At 34.9% G+C, this 24,520-nt stretch overlaps 1 protein-coding gene across 10 annotated transcripts in view; it reads right to left on the reverse strand.

Annotated features, from left to right (window-relative positions):
* The window catches only part of LOC128859771 (translational regulator orb2-like), a 116,652-nt gene extending 92,326 nt beyond the window's left edge, over nucleotides 1-24,326 (reverse strand). For 2 of the 10 annotated variants that reach the window (XM_054096843.1, XM_054096838.1), the window contains exon 1: nucleotides 24,066-24,326. The gene's annotated coding sequence lies outside the window, so the exon portion shown is untranslated. The other 8 variants (XM_054096842.1, XM_054096840.1, XM_054096836.1 and 5 more) reach the window with 7 other exon arrangements.
* Between the last annotated feature and the right edge of the window lie 194 nt (nucleotides 24,327-24,520).

Below are 24,520 nucleotides of genomic sequence, written 5' to 3' on the forward strand. Positions count from 1 at the left end.
ATACTATTGTAATATAATATAGTAGCATCTATTATATACACTAAGCAGCTGAAGGCATTGTTGCTAGTGCTGCCACAAATATGTAATATATTTATTTATAAGTATATTTCATTATATTAAATAAATAAATATTTTTCTCAGCTCTTGAAAATAACAAATGTGTGTGTGTGTATCTCTATAAGTGAATTAATATTTTGCAAAAGAGTGGGTTTATGGTTTTAACCTTTTTTACAGTAAATACACAAGCAAATAAATTTGTTGGTGTAGACAATAGTCGATGTCGCTAGTTCCTGTTGAACATACAACATTGGTATATATGGTACCTATATATATGTAGTATGAATGCATTTTTGAATAAGTGACTATGCGCCCACTTTTGCAAGATTTCGTTTTTATAAATAAAATTATTTCAAATGACTAATCGAGGCAAAGCACTCGCAGTGACAAATGCCAACAATAAGAACGCAACAACCACAGATAAGTTGATAGCAGCTGTTGCTGTTCATTTCAAAACTGAAATTTCCTGTACACACGATTTCATACCGTTAGCTTGCTGTTACTTCTTCAAATGTCACCAGCCAATACCTGTTCCACAAATACACTGAATAAAGTGTGTTTGGTAGAAGCGAGTGGCTCACAGTTGCTTAACCGTTAGTCGCAAAAGAGAAATTTTAGGTAACGTTAGATTATTTCTGTCCCAATGCGCCACCGAATTTTATGACATTTAAGTAGAGATTTTAACAGTGTCAAGGCATATTTCATAATAAGTGCTCAACAAAAGTTCGTGGCTCAAAGTCGTGTTTCTTTTTTCTCACCAGCAAAAATTATCTGTAACGGCTGCACCAAAATATTTCCGAAAGTCGGAGGAGTTCGATAAGTGGGTCAAATGATTTAAAGAACATGAATGTCGGGAATCTGCCTGTACGCGAAAAAAGCAAGATAATTTCAAGAGCCCTTGAAAACAAAATGAACAAAGTTTTTAATATGGATGGCAGCGTCATAAAGGATAGCTTTTAAGTAATTTGCGCTTTAAATGAAGTAGCTTTGTTTTCCTAAGTCCAACGCATGCGGCTTTCTGACGGAGAAGTACTGCATTTAACAGCATGAGCAGAAACTCTACAATATTTGGAACTCGCTGCGCGCTAAAGGTATTTCGGAAAAGTTAACTAACATCATTAAGACACACTACACAGATTTTGAATGAAAAGTTATGTACAACAAACAACTCTCGGAACCGATAGGGCCAAAACCAGCGTGAAACAAGGCTGTCTCATGGTCCGGTGGTGTTCCTCATATTTCTCGACAAAGCGCTACCCTGGAACTTCCGCGAAAATCAAGAAGAACTGGCGTACGCTGATGTCATCGCGTAAACAAAACCGAAGTTATCGCGATCTGCTTAAAGAACGATGTCCCACATTTTACCAGGAGGTAAATCAACCCCAAGAAAGATTTTTGCTATCTCGGGAGCAAAATAACACCAGCAGGTGGAACGTCCAAAGGTATTGAGATCGAATAAAGGCCCTGGTGCTTTTGCATAACTAAACAACAAATGGTCCTTAAAGTCCTTATCAGTCAAAGTCAAGCTTCGGATGGTCAGTTTCAATGTAAAGTCCGTGCTGCTTTGTGATTGCGAGTCCTAGGCGCTAACATTTGTGCTGCTTAGGAAACTGCAAGCTTTTGTCAACTCCAGCCTGCGCAAAATCTTAAGGATCTGGTGGCCCGTATTATATCTAATACGTATTAGAATCGACCAATGAAATCCCATCGAGCTAACCATCAAACGCATACAGTTTGTTTGGACAGGCTATCCACTGCGCAAAGATGGCGGCGAAGTCTGCAGGGCTGTTTTTTCCTGGTTTTTTTGATAACTGGAATAATGTGTATCATGTAATTTGTTAGCAACCGTAACTACTTTAATAACTTTCTCGGGCCCTACTCTCCACCCGCAGTTAAAAAATATTATAAAATATAAATATTATATATTTGAAGGAAAAAACACCATCCACACCAGAAAGTACTTTCATAAATATTATTTCATATCTGTACATTCAAATGCTAGATTAAGTACTTTTAGTTATTTTCAAACATGAAAAGATTCCAGCTAAGAAAGAAATGTTACCTTGAATGATGAAACATCACCGAAACAGATGCCTTTTATGAAGACCTCGATACAGACTACTTTACACCGAAGAATAAAAATTATTTTGCGAACAACAGAATTATATTTTCTTTTCCAGGCTCGGTACCTTTCATTTCCAGTTTAATGTTAGCCGAACTACGAGTTTAAGAATACTGAAATCGTCAAAAAATATTGGAAACCAAAAACTCAAAACGGGTCTGCGATTAACGAAAAGCAATGAAGTTTTTCGCCAAGTTGTTGGTTAAAGGATTTTACTGGTATTAGAGAGATTTGCGCAAAGAGTGTGCACATGAGTTTTCTCACGCCAAAACTTTGGCAACCTCTCCGTCAACAGCAGAGAATAAATAAGTACTTTATTTTTTTAAATGCAAAAGAAAATGAAAGGATTTTCTAGGTGGGCAATTTATCTGTTCATGATAATCAGCATCAGGTAGAAGTTCTGGAACGGGCAGCTTGGATAGTAATAATAAGAAATTTAGAGGCTTAAATGAATTAAGATCACAAATAACAACCGAAAATCTCATTATGCCAAGTCGAGTTTTCGAACTTACAGAAAATAGGAGAAACAGGACATTATTAAAATTAAATTTTAGCTAAGTTTTTAAACTGTGAATGTATTTATTATCTTTTTATCATTCAATGAAATATTTCGCTCTTCGCCAAACACAAAAAATCTGTTAAGTTCTTGAAAATTCGATTAATTGAATTAATGAGTTATTAGTGTCTGTTACTACCTTTTGAGACAAAATTAGGCGTACATAATTACGATATTATATAAATTTATATAAATATGCATCTAATACTGAAAAATTGCTACTCATTCCATGACTACATATCGATGCAAGATAATCAAAAGACAAAATGTTTCGATAAGCATCACAGCTCTGTGATATGATAGCAGAATCTTCTTCCATATAAAAAACTTCCGTACACATAATATACTTTATTTATATGGAAGGAAAATAAAATTTTGAAAATCGTATGCGAAAAAAAATAAATATATAATATTAATAAATAAATAAACGCGATTTTTGAGTAACTTCGAACTTACACTTTATTATACTATAATTTAACGGGCTATAATACTACAATACATACCCAGAAGTTTTCGAAAAAGTCTGATTAAAATTAAAAAGTTAAAAAAATTAAAAAAAATTGATAATTTTTTGAAATTTGTTAAATCTTTGTAAATTTTGTACAAAGTTTGAAAGTTTGGTTTAATCGGTCATTGTTGTACAAGTTATAAACAATTAAAGAATAAATTTTAGCATGAAAAATATTGGAAATATTGTAAGAAGAAGATAAAGTGACTCAATCTTGTGAGCACATGTTTAAATATGTAAGATCATGTAAGCAATTTTGGGCTTTGGGTGATGCCATTCCACTCACCCACCATCAATAAGAGTTTTAATCCTTTGCACTCGAGGCCGCTTCCGCGCGGACTCCAAGCGCTTCCTAGCACTTTTGGTGAATTTCTTACCTCTAACTTAGAATGTACACACATACAATTTTTATATAATTTATTATATTATGATTTAATGTGTATTTACATCTTTACGAAGATAATTTAGTCTTTGTAATTCTTCATAATTTTTTTGTAAATTGTATGCTATTTAATGTAACAAACTGAGCAGATGCATACGCATCGAATTTTTGCACCAAACAAAGAGGTGAGCGAGAGTCACCTTTCGATTTGCGGCATTAAATCATGTGGTGAACGCGTCTCACCTCTCGGGTGCAAAGGATTAAGTGTGTTTCAAGTCTCTTATTCACCATTCGGAACACAATTTCAAATTCAACAATTTGGCGAATTTTCGTTTGCTAACGCAAAATTAGCCGCAATGCATCATCATATTATTATTATTATTATAGAGTTACTCCATCTCGGTAGGGTTCGCAACTACCGGAGATAAATGTGTCCCGGATATCGGTATCAAGGGACAATGCTCTGTTGTTTTGTGTTAAGAGTGTTGCAAGAGTGTAAAATTTTAATAGATCTGGTTTATTATTATTATTATTATTATTATTATTATTAGGATACTGCGCACTGCGACGAAAATAGATATATTATGCAAAGCCTGCTGAGGTACCCAATACTTTAAGGCTTTTTAAACATGCTGGGGTTTATTGTTCCATAATTTATATGGAGGTACGGCAGTACCACCAAGGTTCAGTAGCCGTTTTTTTGCCTAGTGCAGGACATTTACAAAGATTGTGCTTTGAATTTTCAGTGCCCATTTCACAGAATCAGAAGACCCATTTTGCTACAGTGGCCTGTAAAGTAACCAGTTAGAAGTCTTAAGTCTACTCTGCAATGTGAAAGTAACTTCTCTGTCCGGCGTTAGGAATTGTTTCGCTTGTCGCCTACCGATAGAATTTCGCCAGTGTTCAACGAACTTCTTCTCCTCCCATCTCCTGAGAAGTTCGTTGATGGACAGGTTCAGGAGCAATTAGGGGCATGTTTGCCCCTTTTTTAGCTAGATGATCCACTATTACATCCCATGCATTTCAGATATGGCCTTGCTAAGGAGTTCGCATATCCTCCATGTGCCATACTATTACTTCTTTATTGTAAATATTATATAATATAATATATGAATAATGTGAGCAAACTCCCCGCCAATGAGATTTATATATAAGAGGATCACTTTTTGATCGGAAAACATGTTAGATGTGTGCTTTCCTTCCCCTATTGAAGGTGTGGTAAGGTGTGTGAGAATGAAATGGTTAAAGTAATCTTACGCCATTATGAAGGAGGCCTCTTAAGTCACGGACAGTATTTTTAGATAATTTGCGTGAGACTTGAAGCAACTATGTACATGTATTAAGAACTTTTTAAAGAGGTTTAGTTGGTTAGTCCATTGCTCAGAGTAATGATCATTTTGAATTGAACTTCATACATACATACAATGCGCTCAATTTTTTTAACAGAATAGAACGCAGGTGTCTAATAAGCATTCTTAATTTGAAACATTCATGTGAAAATTTTAGAAATTAAGTGACCTTCCAGTATTTTCAGTATCATTAATTGGAAGTGGGTAAATAATTAATCAATTTCACTGCAATGAAATGCCAATCAAGCTTGAAATGAATACGCTTTGCATGACTGACACAGCATGAAAACACCAACCATGCCGTTTCGGGTGTGAATGCATACGTGCATGTATATTTATGGCATGTGGCCTGCAGAGTATCCTGATCTAGTGAGCAAAAGTACGATTTCGCTAGTAGCGTCATAGCGCTTCTGATGCAGTAAGTGGTTAGTTCGAATAGGAATGGAAGATGATGTCATTTTTGTAATTTAATAGTTAAGTTTATGTATAAATTAATAAGCATTTAATAATTAAACCCAGCGCCTCCTGAATGGTATACTAGTACTCCACCATCCAAACTATTGGTAGATAGGTTAAAGTTTTATTTCTCGTGGACAAAGTAGGTAAATAATTTTCGACTTTAAGCTAGATCCCAACTATCGAAAGGTTGTGCACAGCCTTCGCACCCGCCTCATTTAGTGCTAGTTCCGAACTATCAACAAATGATGCAATGTGAGACAACTGATTATTCTTAAGACACCGCCGAGTAAAATTCACCAGTTGCTTATAGGTAAAGAAATGGAATGCTTCTAAATTCACTAAAACCACGCCTTTTTCGTACAATGGGTTTCCTGCAGGGTATACAAAGCATTCATGCCTGGGGATAAATTTTAACTATAATTTTAACGCTCGAAAAATAAATTTCAGCTTTAACAACATTGAAAAATAGTTATTACAAACTTATATTTAAAGTGAATGTGTTTTGTGTTGTACAAACAAAGTGAATATAGAAAATAAATTTTTGGCGAAAGTTCCAAATTTGAAGTTCCAACCACGCCTACTGTACACAAGTCTGGGAACAGTTTGCTGGTGAAGAACAATTACGGTTCCCTGCCGTGGATGAGAGTATGCAATTCGCTGGGCTGAAATTGAAGTTAAAGCTCTCTTTGGCTTTCTACACAGTCCACCAAGTAATCGATTTGACAGAGTAAATTACTAGGTTGTTCAATAAGTTTTGCGGTTCGATAAGAGAGGGCATTGTTACTAGCCAAGCCTTGAAGACGTTTCACGTCAAGGACGTCAAAAAACAGCAACAACACAAGAAATCGGAGAAAAAATACAGGATATCGTATTGGAAAATCTCCGAGTGGCTGAAAGATATTTAGTAGAAGCCCTAGGCATTTGAAGTATTGGGTTTCAGAAAGCTGTGTGTAAAATGGGTACCGTATTCGCTAACAATTCAACAAAAACACATTCGAATGCGACTTTTTCAGCAGCATTTACTATGGATGAGGCTTGGGTATATCACCATGATTCAAAACCAAAACAAGATACTAAAAAGTGTTGTGAACCTGGTTCTTCAGCTCGGATCAGAACAGAGATCGAATTGCCTTCGAAAAACTTTTTTGCCAGGCGAGAAGTGTGCTACGGACCACTGTCTTGTTGAAATTTCAAAGTCACCAGTAAATTCTCTTCCGCATAAGGTAGCATTATATTTTAAAGTATCTGAAAGAACTTGACCGTATCCATATCACCTTCAATACGATGAATTAGACCGCGACGATCAACAAAAAGCAACTCCACACCATTATTGAGCCTCCCTCGTGCTTTATGATGGGTGAGATCAACTTGGGGTCGAGTGCTGCACATTTTTGCCATCTGAATCAGCTCTATTTTCCTTCGTTTCAGCGCTGAATAAAATATAACGCCACTGGTTTTGAGTCCAGGATATGTCCTCTCGCGCAAGCTCAGTTCGGCGCTATCGTTGATATTATCAATAGCTTCTTCCGTGCCAGTCCACCGTGAAGCCCTGCTCCTGCCAATGGAAACGCAACTGTTCTATTCGTTATTAGCTTCTCCAGATGAACAAAAATGTCTCAATGAATGTCCGCAGCACTCTTCATAGGATCCTATTTTGACCATCTAACGACCACCTTATCAATCTGGCTAGAAGTACAGTCACGCTTTCTTTCTTTTTTTTTTGGAAACGTTTTCTGCTTTTTTATGTTTAGAAAAATATTTCAAAGTATTAAAAACCATCGTTTTTGAAACGTTTAATTGTGTTGAAATTGCACAGTAAGAAAATCCGATTTTTGCAACTCTATGATTGCTTTTCGAAGAGCTGGGGTGCAATTTTTCCTGCTCGACATTATTGAATCGTTTCAAATAAAATAAAGTGCTGTAGGAATACTCCAGATACTTTATTTTGTATTTGCTTACCAGTTACAATATAAAACAGATTCGCATCATTTTGGACGATAACCGAATCGATCTTAAGTATATTTCTCACAAAAGTATCAATGCTCTAACTAAAGCGCAAAAGTATATTAAATCGCAAAAAGCACCGTTACGTTGCCAGCGCATCGTTCGTAAGTATTTTTCAATGCATGGAACTTACAGATTACCCTGATACCCATTTACTACTTCAAATGTTAACAAAAATCAGCTGTTTGAATTAACTCAATCGCGGTGGAATTACTTGACATTACGGAAACACAAAAGGACTCTTAACTTCTGTTAAGTTAAAGAAACCATAAAAACAAAGATAAAGAACTTGGAAAGTCAAGAGTTTGACTGCATATACATATGTCTGGAATACTTCTTGAACCTTTTAGAAACTTAATATAAATATGTACTATCTTCGAAACAAAGGACTCTCGCGGACAAGAAGCTTCATAAAAACTATGAAGAAAACTCCATTTCCACATACGAAATTATTTACAGTGGTCAGACAATTTATTCGTACACCCTGCGTAGTACATAAAAAACTTTAGCTTTGCGCAAAATATTTAAGTTCTCTAATTCCAGAAATGAAATTGAAAGTTTTTGTTCCTTAATTATTGAATAAATATGTCATTCTTTACGAATATATCAAAATTTTGTTCGTTTGTCTACATCGTGCTAAGTATCTGTTTATAACCTGTGAGTGTACGAATAAATTGTGTGACCACTGTATAATGCGAAATTATGTATTTGTGTGAAAAAAATTGAAATTAACTCAAAGAAAAAGATATTAAAAAAATAAACTATATGAAAGTAATATAATCAAAATGCAGATAATTTGGAGCAAATATGTAAATATTTCCCCACTAAATAATACTCTATAATATATTTTCTAATTAATTAATCAAGCTGAATCACGTTTGATAACTAATGTGGAAAAACATTTTATGAAATAAAGAAATAAATATCTGAATCCGTTCGAAGCCCGCTTTGAGAAGAAGACAAATAAGCGCACAAGCATACTCATAATGTAGTAGCAGATTAGAACATACTATAAGGTGAAGTATGTAGATGAGTATCACACAATCAAAACAAAAGCCAGACTATTCGACGAATTGTTACTAACTAAAATAAATAGTGAGAAATATATGTACACGATGAAAATTGGTCAAACTGAAATGCCATTGAAGCTGCCCACTGAGCCATAACGAAGCAAAGCCTAAATAATGTTCTCGACTAGTGCTTTCCTGCTAATGGCCCCATTCACACCACCCCTTGCCGGAGGGGATGCCATTGTTTTTACCGACGCAGCTATTTGTGAGCTAATAAACACCCCTACCGAATGCCATCGCTTAGTCGACGTCCCAGCGAGGCAACGAGCCGGTCAAGCAAGCCAATCATAATTGCTTTGCAAGTGATGACTTTGCAGTACGTTTCCGCTTGTCACTCCTTTCCGCACAATCACCAGCACAGCAACAATGACGTGCTCCTGTGCTTATTATTGCTATCATATGGTGGAAGTATTGAATCGCGTTAGTGGTCTCGTCGGTCACATAATCAATACACAATTTTGCCCTACTATCGAGAATATGTACTCACGATGGATGCCACCCATTGAAAGAGAGCTCGCTCGCGCACAATCGAAGTAAACAAAACAAAAGCTTAAAAGAGCGCTGCTGAGTGAGCGTAACGAAGGAGAGACATAAAAATGTGTGATTATGTATTGTATGGGTTCATTCGGATGGACGCCAGCGAGTGGGTGGCTGATAATTTCTTTATAAAGGTACGAATGTGTGTGGTGCGCGCGTTAACGTTATAAATACGAGTACTTCCATTTGTTGTTGCATGGATGAGCTTGTTTCTATTTTACCTGTTTGTAATTTTTTCATAACTTTTTTTGTTTTATTTACTTTTTGCTAATTTATACATGCTTATAAATATGTATATACACGTGTGTGATCTACATATTTTTAAAAAGAAGAAAGCAATTTCTATGCAATTATTTACGATACTAATATTTGCACAACCACGAGAATATGAATTTACTGTAGATACAGATCGGCCAAAGCTAGAACGCCCGTTAGTACATTTTTGTTCATATCGTAAATTCTTTATAAACCCGACGTTGTTTTGCAGAATTTTGTTTTGAACTCATTTTTTTATATGTATGTATATACTTTTATCATTGACGAAGAAAAATCTTAGGAATTTCGCGTTTTATAAATAAAAAGTTAATATTAAAGAAACAAGCTTTGCTTAAAAGCAATTTAATAGTGACAAAAGCAAAGCATATTTGATTAAGGCAACCAAGAAAAATTTAACATTGGTAGCTAATAGCGTATCCACTATTCAAGCAGACGCTGTGCATCTCTTGGGAATAGAAGGTATTCAATTATTCATGATATCCAGCGATATTCCTTACTATTACCGACTGAACTTGATTGATTGTTTAATTTTCACTTTTGATTTTCGTGATAAAGGTCTGCCAGTTGCTGGGCCAGTCAAGAACTTATGTATGTATATCCTACTATGTACTCTGAAGCCAGGCTTTATATGCTTCAGTTTTTTGTTCGGTCATTATCTTGTTGGAACCCCCATTTATGTTACATCTCTTCATATGCCGTTTTCTTTATTTTAATATGTAATATGTAAGTAGGTGAGCGTACATGAAAGAATCCATAATTCTCCTAACCATACAAATTGGTCCAACCAATTGAGGTGGCTTTTGGGAACTCTCTGCTTGCTCTCTTTGCTCTAAAGTCCGTAAATTAATAGCGCCTACATCCTTTATTAGGTGTTTAGCCGAGGTTCCCCTCTAATTGGTTGTTGTCTTAGCCTTACAAAATGAGGGGCCCACGAACGGCATTCTCTCCATTGTCCTCCTTTACTGGAGTGCTACTAAAATACTTCCAACCTAAAAATAGAATACATGCGAAGATACTATATTGATGAGATATGTTGCCCACGTGATAGACTCTTACCCCGTGTAGAGTGGATATCTCCATTGAAACAAAATAGAACAAGATGCACTCCAAAGGGCCCAAAAGAGCGTTTGAAATGTATCTACTCTTTAAAGTTCAAAAACATCGTCGTTTCCTCTCGGCTGCTTATTATGTGTATACTGTCGGGTAATGTTAAATGCCGCAACTCCACCGTTCCCAATTTTTTGTATGCAATGACACAACAAATTTATCTGCCTACTATTAATACGAAGTTGATTAAACGTTTGTGTAAATTAAAGCGCCTTTAGACCCAGAATGATCTATGCTGATAAGACAGAGTGTTTGAATTCTCTTATCAGCAAAGTACAATGTTAATTGCAAGTACATATATCCGTAGATTTATGCGAAGAAGTCAGAAAAAATATTGGTGTATAACATCTACAGCCGCGCCATAATGAATAGTTTTCAATCATAGTACTAACCTTCTGTTATATAATGAGTGTCCCTAGGAAAATTTGGCATACATTAACGGAACCAGATTATAAACAGTGTTCCCAAAAAAAGAGAATAATGATTCTCTACCAGCGGAATAATGAACACACGATTCGAAAGGCCAAGGTTGATTTCACGCAAATAAAATGGAGATTAAAGAATGGCCAACTCAGTCCCCCGACCTAATTCTATAAAAAATCAGTGGGGGGACTTAAAAATATCTGTAAACAATGCCTAATCGAGTAACAATCAACCACTTTGGAAAATCGTTAAAGATGCGTGGCTGAAGATTCTGAAGCAGCGATGTGAGCAATTGGTGAACTCAAAAATTAGGGCAATTCAAGTAAGTATTAGTTCCAACTTTGATTCTGCAAACCTTGTCGAAGCAGATTTTCTTTAATTTTTTTTATAAACTTGGTCGGAATGCGTTACTTATAGGTATGAACCTTGAATTTCTATCTTTTATTTTAAAAAAGTTTTGTTTTCGTTAGAGAATTGATTGAAATATATGTTCAGTTAAAGAAAAGAATGTTTAAAAATAATAATAAAACCTGAGGTGATAGACGTCGTAATTAAACTTTTTTGAACAAATTTAAAATTTTTTAGTACTGCTATTTTCATGTTCGCAACTACGTGTAAAGTCAACTCGAACTCCTAATTTTTAAAGGATATATCTTTAATTAAAAGGAAAATAGATGATACTAAATTTAAAAACAATTACATAATTATATTTCTTATTACAACATTAATTAATTATAATTGTTTGCTTTGGATTACCATCTTGGGGTTATTTAAATAAGAAATATGTATCAATATAAATATAAATTTTGTCGTAATAATTCCCAGGTACAAGTTTGTATTAAAAAAAATAGCATTCATAATAATCTATTTAATATTAAACATCGAAAAATTTTGTGGGATCTTCTTAAGATCGCTGTAGTCATCAAGTTTTCTAACATTAATTAGTCGAAAAATGGTTACAAGAAGTCGACTTAAACAATGTTGCTTTCTTGTTTTCCTCCAGCGTGAAGGTCAGAAATTGGCCATGGATTTAGAACGCCTGACGAATAATACTAAAATTGTCATTAATATTTTTTTATTGAAAGGAAAGTAAAGAATTATTTCTTATCTCTTTTTTAACAGAAAATAGATCTCTTTATTTGTGCTTAGCCATTTCATCCTAACACGAACCAACGCAAAATAAATATAATGCCAGCTATTATGTTCCATACTTGAACTCATTTCGCCAATGACAAAGTTACATTTAGAAAAAAAGCCCGATTTTTTCATGTACACAACCTTAAATGTTTAGTGCTAGTGAACCAGATCTTTGTACGTATCGAAGCACATTGGACTGATTGTCGGTCGGAAGCAGTAACTGGAATGGTAACAGCGACAAAACAAAAAAAAAGTAGTAACCGAAAAAAAGCAAATCAAAGCAGAATCGGCAAACTAGGCCATGTGCTTTTTTTTACTTTACTCTATACTCTTTTCTTATTGCTTTTATTTCGGCTATCCGCTACTACTTCCCCCACCCTCACTCTCGCCCTTAACTACATGGCTGGCGATGCGTTATGTATGTACTATGTAGCCTCACATATGACTCAAGTGTGCGTACTTACACTCTGTTGCAAAATTACAAGACCGTTGAAGTTTTGGTTATCGCCCCTACTATTTACATGAAACTTTCATCTATGAATTTTGAGTATTAGTAACTTTAGTATTGAGCAATCAATATCCAATACAATAAATAACGATATAGCTTTGAAAGATAAAAATAATATTAATTTAACCCGTGTTGAAAATTTCTATATAGTATGTCCACTACTTTTATTGTGTGCTTTGAATTAATTGTAATATAAACAGTTTTATTTCAATTATGGGTTATTTTTCATTAGATATATTTATTAATAATAAAAAAGTACTAAAGAAAACCCGGTAGCAAAATTCAAGAAAAGTGAAGAATTTGAAGTTTATGCCATTACTATGTAAATTGGCCGGAATCACTGTGTGGTGAAAATTTCTTTTTCAAATCGGGGACTTACTGCGCTAAAAAAAATGCTGGACGAAAAATAAAAATATGCCCGTACTCTGCAATTCAAAACAAAGTTACTCCAAACTTCCAAGCATTGGCAGCATAAAAATGTGTTCTCAAACTATACAGAGATCTTTAAAACGTAATCCGATCACAGAACGTGCTAGAATGACCATGCCTGTTACCTCACCACAGAACTGCCTAAATGGATTTAAGACCACAAGCACATGATGATTCCCATATTTCATAAAAAATAACAAATAAATTAAAATAAAAATTGGCTCAAAGTATTTTTTACGGTGAAATAAAATAAAACCCTGATGGCTCTTCCGGCTTAAACGGGTGCTAGCAAAGCATCCAAAAAAGTACTACAGCGGTGGGAAGTCATGTTGTGGGAAGCGATCTTCTCCATCAAAACATTGGAGCTGCAATTTACTTCGGTCATAATGAACAGCATGATAGTAGTCTTGTCCTCTTTCTGGCCTCCAACCAAGAGAAAAATTTAAACAATGTGAGTGTGTAAGTTTCCACTCTCCACTTTTGCCGTTATATTATCACAATTGTTCGGGCAGTTTTAGAATTGTCAAATTAGAAGTTGAGCGAAATACTTAGCGGTATCAGAGGTAGCCAATATTTGATAGGTCTTATATTTTTGAAATAGACTGTATCTATGGTAGATACACACGTGCACTTGCTCTGCCAAAAAACAGTTACTTTATGCACCACAGCGTGGAAGCTTAGTAAAATTTTGAGTTTCCAAGCGTCACAATGGGGTTGGCGATGAGCTGTGTGATGCTATGCGTACATACATATGTAGCGCAGTAATTGTACAAGCGTGTAGTTGGAATATTTGCTCAAGAGTGCCACCACAAAAATAGCGAAAAAGGCAGCAACCATATTGCAACCTAAAATATGTATGTAGTGAAGAGAGGACGAAAACCATGTACATAAACACATACACATGTACATATATATATAGAGCTCAGTGAAGGAATTTGCATTGCATGCGCGTGTTGTGCCAATTAAAGGGGCATGGGGTGATAGAAAATTTTATGTACACCTATGGACATATAAAATGCATGACTCGTAAAAGATGTCATGACGTTCTCACGCTGAAAATGAAATTTGCTTTTGACCGTAGACCTATTATTCGACGAAGCATATCACCAACTATTTACGAATAGGTCTACAACATAATAATCAATTCGCACACGGCAGACTTTCTATTGGGGTTTTAATCGGCATGAAGATATCGCTCATTTGTTGCAAGTGTCATAATAAAGGAAAAAAAAACAAGCAAAAAGTTTATAAATATACAGAGTTCACCACTTATAGCGATATCTGTGACGTACAGTATCTCATAATATGGAGATTTATTATTTACTATTACTTAGGGAGTTATAGTAAATTGGAAACTTTTGAGCCGTTAAGTTGTATTTACATGGAGCGATTTCCTAAGCGATTCAACATGACCTGCAAAATTCCCTAAGAAAAGGAAATTTGGAGTATGGATCAGGAAATGGGTTCGTCAGTGTGAATTTTTGGGCACTCCCGATGATTTGTACAAAAGTAAACAAAGTTAAATAGATATGTAATACATTGCCCATCTACTTTGAGGCAACCAATTTTATCGCTTATGAAACCGCTTCATATAAATACTGCTTTATTCTCAAATTTTGGATTTTTCGAGTTGTGACATTCGTTGAGCAAAAGAACGATATACTTTTATAACAGGGTAGCACATCGAGGAAACCTGTCATAATTCAGTGGAACTACAGACTTTTATGAGCAATGCTGCTTACTAAGTTTTTTAATTTCTCATCAATTTAACTTTTTAAAGGACTTTAAAGTTTCAAAGACTTAATTTTCAAAAAATGGTTTTAAATAGTACTTATATTCGCTCTATGATATTAATAAGGGCATCAATCGAAAGGGGAAAAATATCTTTGAAATTTTCCAATGAATTATTTTGAAAAATATGCACTTACGGTCATAATAAAATTACGTTATTTTACCCAATTTTCAGTACTTTTATCCTGTTTTTTTTTGTTTTTATTCTAATTTAAAAAAAAAAATAAGTATATAACACATTCTTCTACAAGCATCGAGTAAATCAAGATTTCAAACATTGAACAAGATTTAAAAAAATTCGAAAACATTTCATCAAAAATGCTTATATGAAAATACAAACAAAAAGCACTAGTTGCCAGGGCTTTTGGTTTGGCGCTGGGCAAAGATAGTCAAGAGTTATAAGTGTCTTTAAATTCTCTATTGAGGTTTTACTATTAATTCTTGAGACTGAAATTTTTATTTCGAGGAAACTTGGACTATATTGCCGCTAAATAGCAAAACAAAAAAATTAATAGAATGGTCACAGACTCCTGTTAGGTTAATTAAGAAAAAGTTAGGACAAGAGGCTTAGGAAGACCATACAAGACTAATACTAGGAGAAGGCATAATCATGGATAGAAATACAGCAGCAATAAAAAGTGGACTGAAGGTTTCACAATGTAAACATATGGTAGTATGAAGGTTTCGGAAGTGTGGAATAAATGTGAGTTCTTAATTTATCAATCTTACCGACCGAAAAGGAAATGTTTTGTACTCAAAACCGAATGTGAAGTAAGAAAAATCTATTTTGTTAATTTGTTAAATACGCTTTTAGACTATATTGAAAATATTATACAGCAGAACAGCAAGAAACCAAGCAATTCTTTAAGCATTAGCCCCTTTGAATTATATTGAAGAACAGGTATTAAAGAGTTTTGTCAAAACAAATGTTGATTTTTTTAAACACTGCTCTAAAATTTGCAGTTCATCAGTTATTGCCTATAATTCCGAATATTCCAATAATATTGATATACTCCGAAAAATTTAAATGAGGCAATGCTAATGCGCTAAACGGGAAAATGTCAAAAATCCATTTTTTTTTTAAATAGACAAAGAGTAAAATTGAAAACACTTCCTGCAACATGACAGAGCTCCTAATCTGATTTGTAGTGTGCGTCTTGAGAAGTTTTTTACAGAAATAAAAAATTAAAATTATCGCGAATAAAAAAATAAAAAATTAATTCCGAAATTTTACCAGTACAGTTGTTTCATTGCATTTATAAGATGAGAAATACTTTTTTCATTGTCAATAAGAATTATTTCCCAACGTTTGGTTTTTGTGTTGCCTGATAATGAATATGCAGCAGAAATATTTTTTCCGTTGTCACTCTATACATATCTACTTATACATATGTACATATATGTACGTGCAATACGCGAAAGGATATTTCGTGAATGTCCATGAGACCTGCACCGTTCATTCAATTTCTGTTCAACACAATTTTATGAAATTTATGTATTTAGTTTTTGTGAATTTTCTACAAAGTTTGCTTTGATTTAGATAATTTTTGCTACACCACGAACTATATTTTAATAAAGAATTAAAGAAAAAATGTAGCATGAAGATAGAAACAAAGATAAAATTACTTAACTATGTGAGCGCAAGAGTATATATATATATATATATATATATGAAATGTTCATATTATTTATCAAGCAACTGAAAAAATAAAGGTTGGGAAATAGATCTTATTGGCAACGAACAAAATATGTATCTTATAAAACAGTTAATAAGCACCTGAAATATTAAACGCTGTCCCGTTATCCCGTTTTTTTTTTTTTTTGTTTCAGGGCAGAAATGTATTGAGAGACTTGCCATTGCCTGCCGAACCCGAACTCATCAAATAGTAACTACACGACAACGGCGACCGGAACAAAGTTATTTTAATTTCAATTTTACTAGTTGTTCATGCTATGACCACCACTGTAAATATTGTACATAAGTAAGTACATATGTATGTGTGTTACACATTTGCACGTGATGTACGTGTAGATTTAGTTTAAGGGATTAAATTTCGGCTATTGTATTCACTGAGAGCGTCTGAGTTGCTCTGGTATTTACACTACATAATTGATCCAATAAGGCCGTCGCAGTTGAGGCAATGAAAATGGGACAGCAGTGCAATACGACAATATTGACATAAAAATGAGAAATAGTAGAAAATTTGCAGTGATGTAATAACATTTTTTTATTAAAATTTAATAGTTCATCTATGGAGTATCTAAATGCGAACCAAAATTATTGTGTGACTTTAATTTTTCAGCACAGAACTAGAGCATACGGAAACGTGATATAAATGCGTGCATACGTATGTACATATGTACATACATACATACTTGTAAACTTAAATAATTATATTGAAAATTAATGGAATATCTTTAGCATCTATACGTTACTTAGTTTATCATATTGCACTCACACATGCTGTTATTATACAACAATTTTTCCTTAGTGTTTTTTTGCAAAATTAATTTATTCACGCTTTACCTTCACTCGCCTATGTTGTTTCTCTTAACGTTGCTTTGCTCTGCTTTTGGGTTGAGTTTAGTATTTACGTTAGTTTTCTAGCCGATTTTCTCAGTGCCTGCATTTTCTTTTGTTTCGTCACAGTTTCGTGCTTTGTTTTCGTTTCGTTTTTACTGTAATTGTATAATGTTTTTATTGACTCTTATTGGCCATTGAATAATCTTTGACTATATCGCGTTAATTCGTTGAGAAACAGCACTCACCCAAACTCACCAAGCTATTGATAAATGTAAAAGCTATCTAAATAGACATACATATGCCTACACGCACCAACGCGTGTTTTTTATGCCTAAGGTTGCAAGTTAGATTTTACAAAATGATTTGTTATCAACTCCACAGACTCGAATGAAGAATACACTTCTTGCTTAAAACCGTCCAGGTGAATTGTGACAAAAGCACTGTAAATACGGTTTGAAAGCTGATGAGAGCAACAATTAAATGGCGCAGGATATTGTTGCTTGTTTCATTTCCGGGGTGCTCCACAGCAATGGAAAATATGCAGCTTCCACCAACTACAACAACGTACAAATAGTATATCTGCTTTAATAATGGTAACGTCGTACTGCTGACCGTATATTGGTCGTTGGTCGTGTTGTTCCTCGACGTTGCTCTTCCTCTTTAGTAGAGCTATGTATTAAAGCCACTATGTACTAAAGTATAAAAATACAGAGTTGTTTGCACGGCGAAACGCGATTTTCATAGATTAAAATTTTTAATTTTGTTCCAGTTTCGCTGATTTGTCGCAAAATTTTTCCGCCTGCGTGAAATTTCAGTACTCACTTAAATGCATAAAAGAAAATACAATATTTTTTTTTTGTCTTAAACAACTTATGGCGAGTCTTATCATTCACTGTAATGCAAAAATTGTATTTTTTATTTTATAATATTTTTTAGGTAAAAAATTAAAAATTCTTTTCAATGTTGCTCAATGTGAAAAAATTTTGGAACTTTTCTCTGCTCAGCTCCTATGTTCAAATTGAAATTCAAATTGTATTAAAAAAACTTTACGAATTTCGTTTTTAATTCAATATCCGACGCAAGTAGTTTTCCTTATAAAGTGATTGCCGTTTTTTACCGAATACATATTATGTAATATTTCTGTGAAATTTCTTTTGCAAGCTTGCATTTTTTTATAATTTTGTTCAAATGAAAATTTTCACATTCTTCTTCTTCAATTTTGGCGTACTTGCGTACCTGTGACGTTATTTCTCTAAATTTTCACCCGAACTGATTTTCTATTTTTCCGACCGTGCGCTCTGAGGCAGAATTGTAAGTTTTCGCTTGACTTCTCGTCGCCGTCGTCGCAGTCGAGCGGCGCTCGGTCGACGTCGTAATTTCTCATATGTTGTGCGCAACGCAGCGCAGGAAAAATCAATCTTTTTTGTCATTCTTCTTTTGCCTTCACATTCGGCCACTCACACACACATACATATGTATATAGATTAGTCTACCCGCACCAGAAGAATAAAAGCACAACCGGTAGCCAATTTAACCATTCTCTAAACAAATTTTGTGAAAACCTCCAGTGGCAATTTTTTGAACGTTTACATATTTTGGTTTTTAAAATCTACTGAAATGAAATGGTATCATAAAAACATAAGCTACACCCCAAATGCCATAGACAATTGAGTTGGTGCGAAACTACCATTCGGAAGTGCATGTGTTCGAAACCCGGCAGAAGCACCTAATAATAAAAAAGTTTTTCTAACAACCTCGGCAGACAATTTCAAACCTCCGAGTGCATTTCTGCCATACAAAATCTCCTCATAAACAACCATTTGCCGTTCGGAGTCAGTTTAAAAGTGTAGGTCCCTCCATTTGTGGAACAACATCAACACGTAAACCCCAAGGAGGATGAGCTCGGCCAGATATTTTGTTGTACGTCTTTTAAGGAGGATTTGTGATATGTGTGACACTAGGTATTAGCATTAAAGGATTCATCAAGTGATATGACTGTCGGTCGAAAGCTTATCTGAGTATGCTCCAACTGATACATATGTGTGCAGAATATGTCGCACATGGTTTGCCCTAATTAAAAGGAGATGATTTTGTTGTGAGAGAAAAGGAACGAGGCACATAAAATGAGGCACCGAGGCTGAAAATAAATTTTAAGCACAGTTTCACTGAGAAAATCCAAAAGTAAGAAAACGGCCGAAAAGCATTCAAAGGCATTTTTCATTATGCGAGTTTGTGATTTAGAAGTAGTTTTCGTATCGGATGGTAACAGGGCATTGCTATTTTCTCACGAATATCGAATTTGCTATACTGGAACGACCAGATTTGTATCTAGCCAAGAACTGTCACTTCAGCAGCATTAGTCCAAAATTTATGGAGTGTTTCGAGCTGTTTGATGATTACATTATATTTATCAGGACAGCGAAATTTATTACAAGACGCTATGATAATTTGCAACCCTTTTTTAATTTTTCGTTTTTGTTGGTTGCGAAAATAACTTTAGCGACAATCGACGCAGTGCTTCTTGACTACCAGACAGCAACCAGAGTGGAGTTTGATGTTATTTGATTTGCTTGTGTTCTAATAAAATAATAAACTATTAATTGCCCAACCATTTAGAAGAAAATTAAGAATTATAGCATTAAAGCAATGTTCCCTCTTTCTAACTTAAGTTACGAAAGATTTTAAAGATTTTACTCAAACTGTCAAATCTGCTTACTGTCAAATCAGCTGATGCCAAATAAATAAGAGCATGACATTTCTTCATATGTTTATCTTCTCAGTTTCATTGGCTCGATAAATATTCATAACAAAAAGTAATCGGTACCTCCTGTAACTCGATACTAGATCCTAATTCTAATCCAAAAACATATGCATATTTTCAATTTATATATTGTACATTTACTCAAAAGCTCAATTCCTTGTACAAATTAGTTGATATTTTGAGTTTTTGTATACATTGTTTTCATCTTTTGTAGAAATTCGCATACACACCTCAAAAACCAGAAAGCAGGTTTTTTTCGAGATGGAATCCGAAATTTTTTGAGAGATGGACGGCAGCTTATTGTTTAATAATACTTAAAGTTAAAAAATAACGGAAGTATTTCAGTTTTGTTACAAATATGATATTTTTCTGCGCAGGACTGAATTAGAGTCTTGTCCGACTTACAATAAACACCGCATATATACCGCTAGTATATGTACATATATTATATAATATAAAATATATTAAGTTGTAAAACATACCAAATGTACGAAAATTTTAATTTCCTGAATGTATTATAGGTCTCATAAGACTGTAAATAAATAAATAAATATTTCCAATGAACAACAGGAAAATGTGTAGGGCGATTCACGATTAAGTACATTATGGCATTTGCAAATTATGATGGCAAATATAGACATTTTTTTGTTTTTCTGCACTTTGTTGTTTTTGCACTTACATATTTGTAAATAGCCCTTATACATTTGCACTTGCCCAACTTAGCTAATTTACTATACCAAAACTCTATACCATAGAAGGACAATTAATCAGCTGTTGCAAACCAAAAGAATTTGAAATGGAGCGGGCAAGCAAAAAAACATAAAGAGAAAGAACAAAAATAAATAATTAGCGCGTACAATTATATTAGGTGTTTGACCGTGCTCCTCCTCATATTTGTGGCATGCGTCTGGATGTTGCACCACGAACGGAGGGACCTACAGTTTTAAGCCGACTCTGAACGGCGAATGGTTTTTAATGAGGAGCTTTTTCATGGCAGTAATACACTCGGAGGTTTGCCATTACCTACCGAGGGGTGACCGCTATTATTGTAGAAAAAAACTGTTTCAATCATTCGGCTGCGGCGGCCGAGAAAAAACCACATAAAAAATGGCAAAAGAGGAGATAAAAATATATCTAAAATATTTACAAGAAACTCTAGAGGGAAGGAGTAAGTTTGAATTATTTCCAGCTTCTACAGCGACATAAATTGTATTTATTATTTTCATGCAGATTCCTACATCACAATTTTTGTCCAAAAAGCCAATGATTAGCGAAAATCGGTTGCTCGGGGATTGCTTGAGGCCTATTCTGGAATGTATATGTACATATGTTGTTTCACAAATGGAGGGACCTACAGTTTCAAGACGACTCCGAACGGCAAATATTTTTATGAGGAGCTTTTTCATGGCAGAAATACACTCGGAGGTTTGCCATTGACTGCCGAGGGGCGACCGCTATTAGAAAAATGTTTTTCTTAATTTCGGTGTTTCACCGGGATTCGAACCAACGTTCTCTCTGTGAATTTCGAATGGTAGTCACGCACCAACCCATTCGGCTACGGCGGCCGCAATATAGTTACAAATATAGTACCAGGAAATTGCAGTGGTTTTTTGCTTTTCACATTCTGTCAAAAAAAAAAATTCTGGAATGTTGGTACAATTGTTCTCTGTCCCTTACAGAGTGGAGCGTAATCTGTCCAACTTTTTTTTTTTTTTTGTTTTTGCATTTAATTATATCAGTCAATCGCAGGTATGCTCTGCGATTTTCACTATGGATAAAAATATCGAACAAAGAATTTGTCTTAAATTTTGTGTTTTGAACGGGATTTCGTGTGCCGCATCGTTGAAAATGTTGCAGAAGGCCTATGGCCATAGGCGAGTGTACTTTATCAAAAACACGGGTCTACGAGTGATATTAGGCTTTTGCAGAGGGCCGAGAAGCCGTGGAAGATTTGCCCCGATCTGGTCGCCCATCAACGTCTTCAAAGGATGAAAACGTCGACAAAGTCAAGGTTATTGTGCTGGAAAACCATTCTTTAAGTTTGAGGGAGGTAACTCGTGGCCTTGGCGTGTCTCACGAATCACTTTCACCATCAATTGGGCATTAGACGCGTGGCAATTTGCGGAAAGAAAACTCATGGATCTTGGATCATGATAACTCACTTTTTTTGACCAAAAACTGGAGAAATATCATCGAACAACCACCGTTTTCACCGAATTTAGCCCCTTGTGACTTTTTCCTTTTCCCAAAACTTAAATTGCCACCCCGCGGACGTCGCTTTGAGTCAACAGAGGACATTAAGAATTCGCTGACAGAGTTGAAGAAGATATCTCCAAACGCGTTTATAAGGTGCTTTGACGACTGGACTAATCGTTGGAATATGTGTATTGCTTCGAATGGAGCCTATTTTGAAGACGACAAAATAAATTTTGATGATTAAACAATTTTTTTACGTTTGAGTCCAACCAATACTGATGGTTGAACTCGATGACACACGCCAGTACCGACAGTTAATAACCCCAAACTACTGGGGTGTAACCTTCGTATGGTTTGTTCTCCTTTTCAGTGCACACAATCGCGATTGTTACTAAAGTTACTAGCGAAACGTTACTAGTGACATTTAAGACACGAAGGTACAGACTAAGATACTGCTATTAACAACATACTAAGGCTGAGCCACCTCCTAGGTAGGTCAGGAGACATCTCCATGACAATGCAGCAAGTTAAACTCCTACCTATTCAACAAATGTACATTATACAAAAAATTTAGTTTTGGTTTTACCAAAGCTCCACCCCTTTCTCACAGGTCGACACGGAATGTTTTTGGGTTTACTGTTAAATGAAATTGACGATGACGATTGATGACTACACCGTGCCGGTGTGTTGTTTTATTGTATATAAAAAAAAGAGCGGTGCAGGGTTGATCCGAGAGGTAGAAGTGAACGCAATCGGAATTAGAGTTTCGATTTACAAAGAGCTTTCAGCGGCGCTTCAAAAAATAACGCTCATCAGTCCAACTCCTGCTACGCTTTCCACAACATTTTTGTGTAAAACTCCTTTCGGCACAGGCTGCCTTCGGCCGCGCTTTAAAAAACTGTAGCTACGCCATCCCCAGTATTTTTTCGAACTTTCCCGCGTGGGCGGCCTTCGGCCGCGATTTAAACAAATAACCCCCATAAATTAAAACGTAATGTGTATGTGTGTAGTATGGAGGCACGATAACCCCCATCCTCATCATCAACACTAAACTGAAATACTTCATATTTTTTAGAATTTTTATTTATTTTTGCAGGCATCTGGCAACACAAAATTACTATCGGTTACGATGAATTGCTAGTCTAGTTTAAAATTGGAAAGGGATTGGTAAATGCATTTGCATTTAATTTTCATTGAAATATTTTGCATACAAATATTTCAACGAGTAAAAACACGTGTGCGAATGCATATTTTATGAAGTTGGAAACTATAGTGAAATTGCTGAACGCATTTTGAAGGCAGATACAAACTATTATTTCCGCAATGTCGTGTCGGAGTTATAATGGGTGTTCCGGAGCCCCTCCCTAGCTCCTCCACCGAGTTTCATTAAATAAATCAATTTACTTTGCCTAAAATTGCTCACGCCGCAGAACACTAAATCCAACCGCCTTAATTTATTTCAAATATAAATATTTCACTTTTTCGATTTTCCAAACTCCTTTAAAAATAAGTAAACTTATAAGTATGTCTGTTTGTACAAAGTAAGGGGCGTGAATGCCGCCAACCTTTTGTGCAACGATTTTCGTTTTATCGATTTTTGTACCTTATAAATATGATAGAATAATTTGCATTCAATTGGTAACAGCTTTTCCTAATTGGATTTTAGATAAACAAACGCACAGCTGTTCAGCGGTCTTCTTTTTTATCTGAGCCGTGGCAAACATGGCGCTGCAGTTACAAAATCATTTTTTCTTGTTTCCCTTAATAAAATTCCGTCACAAGCACGAGGCTAAGAATGTACATATCACAAACTTCCAAAATTATCTACTTAAGTATTGCTCAGTACAACATTAATTAACAACTTCGCACCTTATTTTTTGCTTGTGTTATGTACGTTCTAATCGCAACTACGTCTCCTTTGTTTGTTTTAAATAACACAACCGTATTCACTTTTTCACCGTATTCACTTTTCTGCTATTAAATTTCGTATAGAAAACGACTTTAGAATTTCATTTTCAATAAAAAAATTTCTAAATGAAATGAAAAATTTTTGTCGTAACCATAAAACCACTTTTCTAGAATTTCCCCGACTAAGAACCGAGCCGCACGAAATAAAAAAGCTGAATGAAAAAATCCCAATAAAATTGCACAAGTGGTATCAAAACCCAAGGCGAATTCATAGAAGGTGACTGCACTAGAGCAACATCAACATTTACATATATTTTGCTTTTGCAACTTGGTTCGAATGTCAAAATTTCAACTGGAATGTAAACAATCAAATAAGGTAACAGCAAAGAAGCAGCCTCACCTATCATCGTTCACCT

The sequence above is a fragment of the Anastrepha ludens genome, chromosome 4 (genome assembly GCF_028408465.1).
Source record: "Anastrepha ludens isolate Willacy chromosome 4, idAnaLude1.1, whole genome shotgun sequence".
Classification (NCBI taxonomy): domain Eukaryota; kingdom Metazoa; phylum Arthropoda; class Insecta; order Diptera; family Tephritidae; genus Anastrepha; species Anastrepha ludens.